This window comes from Pseudorca crassidens, chromosome 12 (genome assembly GCF_039906515.1).
Source record: "Pseudorca crassidens isolate mPseCra1 chromosome 12, mPseCra1.hap1, whole genome shotgun sequence".
Taxonomy (NCBI): Eukaryota; Metazoa; Chordata; class Mammalia; order Artiodactyla; family Delphinidae; genus Pseudorca; species Pseudorca crassidens.
Window position 1 is genome coordinate 7,320,294 of NC_090307.1, and position 12,615 is coordinate 7,332,908.

At 42.3% G+C, this 12,615-nt stretch overlaps 1 long non-coding RNA gene across 1 annotated transcript in view; it reads right to left on the reverse strand.

Annotated features, from left to right (window-relative positions):
• The window catches only part of LOC137204083 (uncharacterized), a 418,823-nt gene extending 409,642 nt beyond the window's left edge, over positions 1–9,181 (reverse strand). The window contains exon 1 of the long non-coding RNA XR_010933414.1: positions 9,097–9,181. This is a non-coding gene — a long non-coding RNA (uncharacterized lncRNA). The remainder of the gene's footprint in view (positions 1–9,096) is intronic.
• Between the last annotated feature and the right edge of the window lie 3,434 nt (positions 9,182–12,615).

Below are 12,615 nucleotides of genomic sequence, written 5' to 3' on the forward strand. Positions count from 1 at the left end.
AAGCCCAGTTGCAAGATTTTATACGTAGATGTTTCTAATTCTTTCATGAAATTGTTTGTATCAATAGACTATTATAACTTTATACTATAATTTGATATCAAAGATTTTTAACCCCTTAAACATTTTCTTGGCTTCACTTCTCCTTGCAGAGAAACTTGAATTCAACTTGCTCAATTTTATTTTTCAAGAAACTCATTTGGAAATCCACTGATTGGCTTCGGCTTCATGATATTCGACATCCTCACAGTACTGATTCTTTCCATTCAGGAACTTCTTTGATGAAATTGTATAGACTTTGTAAAGGTAATCGTGATGCTTTCGATGGTTCCTTTGCTTGTTGACTTTTTTAAAGTTTATTCCTAGGTATTAGAGCCTTTGGTTCTATGTTGACATGGGTTTTTGTTTTCCTTTATTACATGTATTAGCTGATTGCTATTATTTGTATATTGCTAGTTGACTTTGCAACTTTTCCAAAATATTATTTGTCGGCAATTTTCTAATAGGGCTCAGATTTTCTAGAGAGAAAAATGTCATCTGCTAATTATGACGGTACAGTATCATTTTTTCAATAATCATCCTTTCACTATTTCTGACATTAGAAATACTCTAAAAATTTTTTTTAAATGCCATGTTCATTGTGACATCTTGACACTTAAGTTTTTTCAAGGTATGAAAGTTCTTTTTCCCAGCTTACAAAGTAACTTATTTTTGGCTCTTAGATTTGTTGTTAAAGTTTCCCAGTAGTTTCATTGAGGAGTCTGGTTTCAGACTCAAATCCTATGAGTGATCCTTCAGGCCCGGCCCTAGGCAATGACACAGGCTTCACCTGGCTGTCCTCCACACCAGACTTGGTGCACAGACAACAGACTGCAGTCTCTGGAAGGAGTTTCAGTCCAGGACTCAGCCCGCCACCCTCCAGGCCAGCCACGTTCTTAGGAAGACCTGCACTCTGTGCCTGGGCACCTCCATTCAGCGGTGGCCCTTGGCCAAGACCTCTCTCAGGTGCCTCTGCTGAGACCCCCTTATGGGGAGGGCAGGGGGAGGAGGTGGGGGGGACTTGAAGATGCCTTTCTCCACCATGACTCAGTAACTCGGTAATTCTTCTCCTGGACCTTCCCCTCCCCCTTCTTCTGTCCTTTGTTCAGGGATCTTTGGGCAGTTGGGTTTGATGTTTTGAGGTATTTTAGTAGCATATTTGGAATATTTGATTTTGTTGTTTCACTTATAAAACCTGAGTATCTTGGTGTTCTAATGAGGCATTTAAAAACCATAATTATTTTGATAGCTGCGACTTCTGACATATCGTTTTCAATTTTTGCACCTACTGGATGTCATGTTAATCTTGTTTCCTTTCTTCCCTTTTTCTCAAAATACCATGTCTCTTGTTCATTTCTCTTTACTTACTGAAATACGGAGAAAAATCAGATTTCCATTTTTCCAATGTTCTCTTATATTAAAACATGTTTTAACTTCTATTTTTCTATTAATGTTGAGAATTTCTGTACCCATAATATTCAACTAATCAAAAGGAAACATGCTGGAATTTTTAATTCCAGATTTTTTCCTACTATGCTTTGGCTGTTTTAGAAAATCCTTTAAACTTCAAAACCACACAGCCTCAGCAATTACTTGTTTTGCATCAAGATTTTAAGTCTAGATGCACCATTTTCTTTGCCAAGCAGGCTTTCTTATAACCCATGGCGTCTTCTTTGTCCCACTCCTTTTGTGCTTGGTTGCATTCCTACGATTTTCTGTTTCTGTTTTGGGGCAAAGTGGATAAATGGGAGGTCAGAATTTCAGGGTCAACGTGTATTCTATTTTCTCATACGATTTAAATGACAGTTTTCCGGGGTAGAGCATTGTAAACTGTCTATAAGCTTAATAAAAATTACAAAACTACAAAATACAATGTATAGGTGTGTATCATTCTGGGCAGCAGGAACACTTGGGCACCATTACTGGGAGGTAGACTAGTTCAGCCATTCTGGAAAACTGTCTAGAACTACTTAGTTTTACAAATAAATTACCAGTGTATATATGTGTATATGTATAATTGACATATGGAGAGAGAATTTTGCATACATCCAAACAGAGATGTGTTTGAGAAATTCTGTACGTTTATCTGTTGTAGCAGCCAATTAAAGGCGAATCAGGTTATACTTCCAGGAGAGTAGACAGCTGAATACAGTGAATACACAAAGGAGTATCACAGAAGGAAAAGACAATATACACATAACCAAAAAAAATTAAGGGTTTCCTGCTAGGTGATATGCCAGAAAAGATACAGAATTCAAAAAAAATACGTATAGGAATTCCTAGTAACATATAGGCTACCGAGACCAAGTCATAAATAGAAACTATGCAGCATCCAATAACAAGGTTGAATCGTAATGAAAAACCTCCCAAGAAGGAAAAGCCCAGGACCAGATGGCTTCATTAGTGAATTCTACCAAACATTGCAAAGAGCATCAGTGCCAATCCTTCTCAGATTCTCCCACAATTTGTAGAGGAGGGAACACACCCAAACTCATTTTATATGGCCAGCATCATCCTGAATACCAAAGCCAGATCGTAACACTACAAGAAAACTGCAGACCAATCTCCCTGCTGAATATAGATGTAAAAATTCTCAAAATATTAGCAAACTGAACTCAACTCGTACATTAAAAGAATCTTGCACCACAGTCAAGTGGGATTTGTCTGTGGGGTGCAAGGATGGTTCAACATATACAAGTCAATAAAATGATATACCACATCAATAGAATGAAAGATAAAAATCATATGATCAACTCTTACCATAAGAATGGTCATTATATAATGAGAAAGAGGAACGGGCTAACGCTCCCGTGCTAATTATTTTGCTATCAAAACGTGTACATCTTAAACTTACAAAATGATGTCAACTATTTCTCAATAAAACTGGAAAAATAAGATTTTAAAAACAAGTTTAGAAGTATTTGTCGATTCTACTTTTTAAATGTCATTAATATATTGCTGTTTTTTCTTTAATAATTTGTTCTCCCTTGCATAGGTCACTTAGAGAGGATATACTTCTATAATACCCATTATCAAAATCTTTAATAAAATGTTAAAATTTTAAATGATTATGATTTCTTAGAGAAAAGAAACACCAATACCTTGTACTTTGTCTTAATTCTGTGGTTTTTAATCTTCTGTTTCTAAAGGTTTGCCTAAGTATTAGTAAATAAAGGAGAAGCTGGAGAAATGTAGAACAGAGAAGATACTATTTATGCAACAACTATAATATGCAAACAGTGACAACATTTAGGGATACGGCTACTTCCCATTGAAGACCTCATTATGAACAGGCCAATGAAGAAAAGAAAGGTAATTGTGACCAGTTATTTTGGAATTAGGATGTGTGTTTAAAGAAAAAAATGCATATGAATAATCCTAAAATGAGCAGTTAGGGGAAATGTGACTACAGTTCATCCTTAGCCTTCTAATAATTTTAGAATGAACGGCATGCGGTTCCTCCTGTCTGACAAGCACGGGTAGACACCAGCCAAGTGAATTCTTTTCTAATATAACTTGCCAGCTACACAAGTAATTCATTTAGAAAACATACACATGAATATTAGCTTTCACACATTCACTACTTTATCCACGGATATGTGATCAAAGAGTAAAAGAAAATTGGCCCCAACATTATGTTTTGAAAATGAAATGATTTTAAAATGGTAAAACTATTTCATTAAGAAAGAGTCAAAGGATGGAAGTGGCTGCGTGAGCGCTCAAGCTCTGTACTGGAATCTACAGAGACAACCATTCTCCGGAAAACCACTCTAACATGGCGACCCAACTATTCCACATATTCCCCAATTCACCACCAGTTTCCACGTCTTCAGAAGACTGATCCCATCTGACATCACGTCGAGAGCTCCGGGGATCATTTGGCTGCACTGGGGGTTTTACTGTAAGTGAAACGGGAACCACTGGAGAATTTACACAGAAATGAAATGATCTGACTGACTTACATCATCAAGGGATCACTGGAGGCTCTAAGCAAAGGCAGAAGCAAAGAGACCAAGCAAAAAAGGGACCGAGCAAGAAATGGGGTCAGGAGCACGGCAGTGGCAGCTCAGACAGCAAACGGGCCGCATCATCGCCAACACCGGGAGCGTAGACGACAGCCTTCCAGAGAGGCTCCACCAGCTCCCAGAGCTACGCAAGTTCAGGTCCCCATGACAAATCCCTTATTAATATACGTAACGGGGCGGGGGAGGCAGGATGAGACAATACATACGTATATGCGTCCTAGCGGTTCTACTTCTGATCACATCCTGACACACACAGTAAGGTAAGTAAAATCTGAGCAACATTTAGGAAGTAAAATATAAACCTAATCACCGACGTGACAGCAGCGAGGAGGGAAGTAAAATAAATATAACCTAATCACCGACTCGACAGCAGCGAGGAGGCCTGAAGGAGATGAAGTGAGCATGATCGGATGGACGGCGGCGGCATCACCAAGACTGATGATGGGAGAGAGGTAGTGAGTTTAGTGAGTTTACGTGGGAAGCCCAGTCCCCATGTGAATCTAATGTGCGATGTTACAGTGTATTCGGTCAGCATGTACTCCCATGTTTTTTTTTTAAATAGGTGTTTATTCACTAGATACCTATTTGCTTTTTTAATAAATTTATTTTATTTTTGGCTGCATTGGGTATTTGTTGCTGCACGCAGGCTTTTCTCTATTTGCGGTGACCCGGGGCTACTCTTCATTGCAGTGGCTGCTCTTGTTACAGAGCACGGGCTCTAGGCACACGGGCTTCCATAGTTGTGGCACGCAGGCTCAGGAGTTGTGGCTCGTGGGCTCTAGAGTGCAGGCTCAGTAGTTGTGGCGCACGGGGCTTAGTTGCTCCGTGGCATGTGGGATCTTTCTGGACCAGGGCTCGAACCCGTGTCCCCTGCATTGACCGGCGGATTCTTAACCACTGCGCCACCAGAGAAGCCCTACTCCCATGTTAATTCAAAGAGCAAGTTGGAAAAGGAACATTCTAAGAGCCAAGAAGAGAACCAGCAAGAGATGGTGTCCAGTAGCCCCGGGTGAAGAATTTGAAGATGGAAGGAGCAGGGAACGGGGTCAATTGCAGCAGGTTTAAATAAGAAAGAAAGTGTAGAAGAGGACATTTGCAGTTAACAATTAAGGAATTATTAATGACCCTAGTTAGCAGTTTCCATTTTATGTTTACATTTATTTTATTAACAATAGGGAATGAAAAACAGTCCCCGAAATGGGTTATTAATGTGTCCTGTTCGTGATTTTGTGTGCATTACATAAAATCTACCTGAGAAGACTATCTTTAAGAAAAAATATGGCTTCTATTCTGCATCCGCCTTGGAGACCAGCATAATGCAAAACACCTACAATGTGCTTGATGTTTGACTGGACACTGTTTTGTAATCGTCGTCCCTCTTGTCCGCCCCCCTCTGCAATGCTTTTCATCTTCCCTTGCCGAGTCTCATTTCCCACATCTTATACACCTGACCCTATCTCCCTTCTGTATCTGTAGGTTCTTCTCCAATTTTTAAGTAATGTAGTGAACTACTGAGTATTCCAATACGAACAGCTCTTCAAGATGTACTGAGAACAATCAGTCGTTTTACAAGTTTCAGGGATCACTATGCCCTCCCCAGAGTTCAAAGCACTCCTTGCAGAATGTTAAGCGGAGTACAGACGTTCTTAAAATATACTGACGGTAAATTGTGAAATATTCGCTTATGGAAATGAGAGCAAATGTTAGAAGTAAAAATAAAACAGCAAAATTAATATTTTAAACATGGATATTATGTTCCGGAAACTGTTGCAAATATTTTATGTGCATTATCTCACTTTTCGTAACAACTCTGTAGATACTATTATCCCAGAATTATGGATTAGCAAACTCAAGAACAGAGAGGTTAAATAAACTTTCCCAAATTTACACTAGTAACAGCTGAAAAAAAATGAAGTCCTTCTGAGTCCAGGCCCAAGATACCCTGATGTGTGTGGCAGTGCACACACCAAATAAGAGATACCCATCTTGGAATTCATGCAAGTATCACACGTCACTCAAGAGCACAACATGGCACCAATGAAATTTGTTTTTAAAAAAGTTGGCATTTTACTGTCATTAGAAAAATCAGCTGTATTTTCTCTGAAGGCAAATGAACACGTTCCACATTCGAAATAGGTCCGATCACAGTCCTTGGTAACCTCATAAAAAGTCATTTTAGGGTTTCCCTGGTGGCGCAGTGGTTGAGAGTCCGCCTGCCGATGCAGGGGAAATGGGTTCGTGCCCCGGTCCGGGAAGATCCCACATGCCGCGGAGCGGCTGGGCCCGTGAGCCAGGCCGCTAAGCCTGTGCGTCCAGAGCCTGTGCTCCGCAACGGGAGAGGCCACAACAGTGAGAGGCCCGCGTACCGCAAAAGAAAAAAAAAAAGTCATTTTCGAAGGTGAAATCTTAAGTTACTAAAATTTTCCTGGTTATAAAAACTCTCACATTTTTTAAATCGCCAAGATAATAATCCACTTGTGTTAGATCAAGATTATCACACCCCACAAGACAATGTGGAGGTGATGGAGAGGAAGGGCAGAGTGAGTAGTTCTTGGAAGGAAAACTGTCTAGAAAAGTAATAGGCGGTTGCAATTGCTTCCTGGAAAGCAAGGGAAAATGCAAGTCCCCCCCACAACGGGGGAAACTGGAGCAAACCTGCAACACCTGCTCACAGGTTTCAGAGAAAGCAGGAAACCCAGCACTCAATGCCTTGACTGTTTTCCATGGATGCAGCGCAGGACGCAGAAAGGGGGCCCGGGCCTCATGACAATGACACAGATGCTTTGTACTGAGACTACTTCACTACACCACCCCTCCTTCCCCGTCAGCTCCCGACGGCTGCACCAGCTCACAGAAGCGAATGCAGAAGTGACCAAGTAGGCACACCGAGGAGGCCCCGGCCAGGAAGAGGGTCCAGTGATAAACGCTTGGTTAGATGTCTAGAGATGCAATCCTTCGGGCTAATCTGGTAACTTGTAAGATAAGCAGGATCACACACTGAAGTATATCTCATCCCTCACACCTGCCTGTTAGCTATTTTAGTAAAAATGCTTTCCTCCAATTGCTAAGGGAATGGGAGCTTTGAAGGAGAAGGTAAAGAAGGATTTTGGAGGATTGAACCGTATCATTTGGGAGTGAGTTAGGAAAACTCAGGCTCTACCAGAGGCTTCCATCAGCCAAGGATGACCAGCAATGGGTAGAAAACATGCTGCTATAAGAAGGTTTCATTTTTACAAATTTCTCAGTCAAAACTTGGCTAAAAGGAAATATGTCAAGTATAGGAAACCACCTTGGAGCTGGGTTTGACCACAATGGGCCATTCCTTTCTATCTGTAGAACCAGCAAAAAAAAAAAAAGGAAAAAAAAAGAGAGAGACATCAGTGCCGAGGACATGCCCACGACAAGGGTAAGTGAGAAGACACAGACCCCTCCCCAACTCCCAGGCTCCCTGATTCCACAGGGAGGTGGGTCAGAATTTCACTGAGAAACGCAGTCTTGCATGTTAAGAATCAGCTGAGGGGAGACCAGAGTCAGCCTGCCTGCATTTCTTACCGTTAACCAAGGAAGGGGATGGATCACCCCTCGAGCACCTTCCCTAACACCAGGTAAAGACACTTCTCCTAAGCATCGTTCCTCTTTCCACAGGCATCTTCTTTCTGGAACAAAGATCTTCTAGGATGCCCGATCCCTAGCACAGCACGAGCCACAATTACCTTGATTCAGACACTCTTATGGTCAATGTCTTGCCAACGTGTCTCTTCTGTTGTTCAGAGAATCGCACTGGGCAGCAGCTTCTCAGAAGCTAGATTCTGCCACCACGTAGGACCACGTGACTGGCTCCTGCAGATGAAAGTGACCCGAGGCACTTCCTGGTCTGGCCCCTGAAACGCCCACCCCTGCACTGCCCTGTGCTTCTCCCTCTGCTAGAACAGCTCCTCCCCCACCCAGGGGGGCTTAGAAGCCATTTGTTGAAGGTGCTGAAGACCCTCCCACCAGCGCCAGGACGTCTGTGTGAAGGGGCTGCCCTGCTGGCCTAGACAACCCTCCGGTATTTTAGTTTCTATTGTGTCTGAGCCATTAATCACTTGGGGGCCGGTTTCTTATTGGATCTAGTCACTAACAGACACACCTAGAACAGCAGGACCTCCTGAGGCGCCGCCTGCCCCTGCGCTTTGATGTGAGTGCGAAGCTTGCCCATCCCATTGCAGCTTCCCTTCCTTTGTGATGAGGCCTCACCTGTTCGGCCTCCGGCACAGGTAGTCAGGGATGATAATGCAGTAAAGAAATTGAGAAATGCTCAGGGGGGTCATTTCAGAAAGATTAAAACAGCCTAATGGATGAGCAGTACCCTGCTCCTCTGCTACCATAAAGGACAGTTATTAACACCAACGATTATTGTTAAGGACAACTCTGACCCTGGGGGGTGGGTAGAAATCATCCGGCTTCACTTACAACCATTTGGCTTCCCGCACCCCAGTGGCTTTTCAGAAAGCCCAATTAGTTCTGTGGGAAACGTAACTGGAGACAAAGATGCAAGCACGGGAGAAAAATGTGAGCGATACCTTTCATTTCCTTAAAGTTAAATGTCCCTTTTTGTTCCCAGCAATATCACGCCACCCATTCAGTCTCAGAGGGAGAGAGGTGATTTCATTGGCCCCTAGAAACCGCACTGAGCCCCAGGAACCGTGATGCAGAATCACGCTGTGTGACAATGGCTTTTCTGTCACTCCCAAGCTCTTTCCCGTGTCCCTCTTCACCCCATTCAGTTTTTAATTTGCTTGTCATACAATCCCTCTAACCTCGCCTATAAACGAAAAAATAAAAGCTCTCAGCAAGACAGCATCGCTGTACCCCAGAGCGCTTAAAACGGGTCTGTTTCACTCCGTTTGCATAATCCTTGCTGCGGCAGCTGCTGCAAACCACCAATCCCCCGACCCAGTCAGAGATGCCCACTTCCTACGATCCCCTTGCTGGGGTTGTCAACACACAAGATCCCCTTTTTGAAGTTTTCAGCATCTCCCCCCCAACAATTTACCTTAGGCCACCCTGTCACACGTCTCAGCCGCTTCAGAGACTGACATCCACTCAAGAGGGTTTGCTGCTTGACGAACTCACGTGTGCCTCAAAGGAGGGCTGGGCGGCCTCTCTCCCTTGGTCTGTGCCGGAACAGTCATGCCAAGGTTGATTTTAGAATCAGAATTGTGGTGCTTCAAGGAATCTTACAAACCCTGTAGGACAACTCTCTGTGGGATCTACAGGTTAAGCGACTTGCTTGAGGGCCACCGGATTAACCAGTGGAACGTCAGCTACGTTAACCCAAGGCGCCTGGTTCCCAGTTCTCCTTCTTCTCTGTGCTGTTATGAGGACTGGTATTATGAAACCCTGTACCATCTAAAAGATTAGGGCGAAGATCGGTTTATGCCTGTGCTGCCCTATTTCCAATATTAATTAGCGAGTTCCTCGCGTGACTCATGTCAGTGATGCTGCACAGCTCGCTTTATGCAAATTTCTCTCAAGTTTAACTTCTGGTTGGAAACCCAGGAAAAGTTCAGCACTGGACCTTCCAGTCAACATCAACCTACCATACAAGCACATGACCAATAATGAATCAAGAGGAAACTTTATTGGTAGGACGTTTTAAAAAAATGTAAACACAAGTATCTATCATTATGGCTAAAATCCATAACATAACAGTACCAAATTCTGGAGGAGATGTGGAGCAACAGGAACTCTCGTTCACTGCTGGTGGGCATGCAGAATGGCCCAGCCGCATTGGAAGACAGTTTGTCAGGTTCTTACAAAGCCAAACAGAGGCTTATCATCCGATCCAGCAATCATACTCCTACGTATTTACCCAAGTAAGTTAACTTTTGTTCACACAAAAACCTGTACATGAATGTTGATAGCAGCTTTATTCATAACTGTCAAAAACTGGTAGTAACCAAGATGTCCTTCAATAGGTGAGTCAATAAACTATGATACACCCAAATAACAGATTATTATTCAGTGATAAAAAATGAACTGTATCAAGCCATGAAAAGATGGAGGAACCTTCAGTATACACTGCTGAGTGAAAGAAGCCCATCTGTGAAGACTACATACTGTATGATTCTAACTGAAATTCTGGAAAAGGCGAACTTAAAGAGAAATTATAAGGATTAGTGGCCGCCACGGTTTCAGAGGGAGGTGATGAGGTAGAGCACAGGTCATTTTTAGGGTGGTGAGACTATTCTGTATGACACTGTAACAGTGGATACATGACATGAATTTCCCAACACAAAACTGTACAGAGTGAGCCCTAATGTAAACTATAGACTTTAGATAATTATGTATTAATATTAGTTCAATATATTATAAAATATTATATAATTATACCAAAATACAAGATGTTAATAGGGGAAATTGTGTCCCGAGGGGGAAAATGAGAATTCTGCTCAATTTTTCTATGAGCATAAGACTGCTTTAAGAGTAAAGGCTATTTTTTAAAATGTAAACACTGCATATTCAACATGAAAAGCATTACCATGTCGATACAGTTCTTGCTGACATAATCTTCCAACTGCAAATGTTCTCATCTTTCAATCCAAGTTACTGAGGCCATCCCCAAGCCTCTTCAATCACTTACGGTAAATTATTTAATCGTAAGTCACTGGCCTTGTGGGCAGCACCTTCTAATGATAACAGTATCATACATTCATGTATTGCTCACAGAATTGCCACGTATTGCTCTAAATTCTTCACATGTGTTAACACTCACAAAACTACAAGGAAAGGAGGTCATTAGTATCATCCTCACACAGATGTGAGAACTCTGGCTCCTAGAGACTAAGGTACTTGCCATAGTTAGAGACAGAAAGGTTCTCAAAGAACTGACATTTGAACCCAGACCATCTGGTTCTGAGATACCTGCTCATAACCATTGCATCAGAGCAGATAAAACTAAGGTGAAACTTATGAATCTGACAAGTGATTACAGTTCTTCCCAGAGAACCCAAAACTCAGTGGCAGAAACTAAGGAAACAAAAATGAACCAAGTAAGATTAGGAGCCTCAAAATCTATCAACTAACGAACTGTGTTAAAGGGCTGGAACAGCAAAGGAGACGTAAAGGAGATCTTGGGGGATCAGACTTCAGACAAGACTTCATCTAAAAGACCCTTAAAGGCAGGAGGCGGAGCAGAGGGGCACAAAGGAGCACTCGTATTTGGGAAGCGCGAGTAGTTGGACAAACCCGCCTGAGTGTGAGAAGATGGTCCAAGATTAGGCGAGCCTGGATCCGATCAGGGAGAACATTCTGCGCTCGTGGTTCTCCAAGCGTGGTCCCTCAGCCAGCAGCAGCGGCATCACCTGGGAACTGTAGATACGCAAGTTCTCGGGCTCCATCCTCAGTTTCAGCATCCACACAGCCGACCCTTGAACAAGGGTCGTGGGGGTGGGGGTCAGGGAGGCTGACCCTCCGAACAGTTGAAAAGCTGCGTGTAATATGCCCTCCATATACAGGGTTCCTCTCTACCCGATGTTCCTCAGTCTCTGCAGTTCCCCATCCAAGGAGTCAACGAACTAGGGATTGTGTAGTATTCTATAGTATTTACTACTGAAAAATATCTGTATATAAGTGGACCCACGCAGCTCAAACCCATGTTGTTTAAGGATTAACTATTTTAAAGCCCTCCAGGTGACTCTGATGCAGGCTAAATCCTGAGAACCACGAAGTCAAACATGTGGATGTCATTTGGTATGAGATCGAAAGCTACAGAAGGATTTTATGAAGGGGAGAAACAGGTGTAGCTAGTAAAATCTACTCAGCTAGTCCAGAGAGTTCCATGGTCATTCTAAGCTGTTTTGAAAATCTAGAAGATTACACAATCAACTGATTATGTGACTCTCCAACCTCCAAAAATTTGTCCCTGATGCTGTTAGTTACTTTAATAAAGAGACTTATTGGACTTCAGTCTCTTTATTTCTTTGGCCAATAACTAATACCTCACAGCATCCCCATCTCAGACTTACATATAGATATACATTTCACTTATAAGAAATACTCTGCTATGAACCCAGAGAACATATTTGAAACTAAAAAATAAAGCCTTTGGGAGTCATTGAAGAGGCCCTTGTTTTGTTCCCGTTCTTTTTTTTTTCCCCTTTTAAAGTCCCCATTTTAAAACTGGCTGGGGGCTACCTCCATTTTATAACGAATCCATCCCCTTTAAAATTCCAGAGAATCTCACTGGTCTGTGAGGACAGAATTGGGTTTTGGTGGGGGTGGGGGGCACTGTGTCGTTCACCTTGTTTCCTCTCCTCTTTTGGAAGAAAGGCTCTTGCATTACCCCAGCTGGTTCAAGATTAAGAATTTGGAGGCTTTCAACAATAAAAATCACCTGACAAGGTAAAGTCTTTAAAAACATTGGTTCATGGAGAAATGAAAATTATGATTGTACTAAGGACAGAGCTGACAATCCTAAGAAGTTACCATCCTGTTGTTGGCAACCTTAGGTTATGCGAAGAGGGATTCGCCATACCTCTAGGGAAAAGATTTGAGGAAACTATTGTTATTG